Here is a 726-nt window from a genome sequence, read left to right on the forward strand (position 1 = left end):
TGAGAAATGAGGTTTGTGGTATAAATTTTGGGCAACTAAACACATAAAGTCAATAATGCAATATGCAAGATGTGATCTGTGACTTTATGTGTTTATTATTTATATGTTTTATCAGGGCAATAAAAGATAAATATTTCAGTTATTGGAATACTGTCAGGCACCAGGATGGACTCCAGACACTGTTATACACTCAAGTTATACCATATTTATACAAATATGTCACCAGTTCTTATGCTGTATACATGAGATCAAAAATAAATAAACTGAAGAACAGCAGTAAAGTATCCATCAATTTTGATGTTAGTATTTGTCACATATTTTTTTCTTTCTATTTTTTCCCCAACATATTTTCATTCATATTTAGTGAATTTACATGAATAATAAAGATATAATGTAACATTAATGCTTTGCTTTAATATACCATTTGGTGTTGATTTAACTTGTTTAAGATCAGCATCTTATAATCATCTTAAAGAGGACATTGATCTAGTACCAGGTTTAAGATTTTTCATAGGTCTGAGAAATGCAAACAAACACTAACTGTTTGCAGTGTTTCTTTTGGCTTTCGGAGGTTTTATGTTAGTAATATATTTTTTAAAGCTGCTTTCTGCTCTTGTACGGTGTTAACATTTGTGTCATTCTATATATAATTTCATTTGAGTTTGACAAAGAGACAAATTTCACAGCAAGGACTGTACTGGTAAGTGTATTTGAAAATGAAATGGC

The 726-nt window shown here is 29.8% G+C and overlaps 1 protein-coding gene across 1 annotated transcript in view; it reads left to right on the forward strand.

The window, feature by feature from the left end:
* The window catches only part of LOC119588764 (1-phosphatidylinositol 4,5-bisphosphate phosphodiesterase delta-4-like), a gene marked incomplete in the record, with an annotated part of 59,480 nt that overhangs the window by 37,074 nt on the left and 21,680 nt on the right, over positions 1-726 (forward strand).

The sequence above is a fragment of the Penaeus monodon genome, chromosome 24, assembly GCF_015228065.2.
Source record: "Penaeus monodon isolate SGIC_2016 chromosome 24, NSTDA_Pmon_1, whole genome shotgun sequence".
In the NCBI taxonomy this organism is placed as follows: domain Eukaryota; kingdom Metazoa; phylum Arthropoda; class Malacostraca; order Decapoda; family Penaeidae; genus Penaeus; species Penaeus monodon.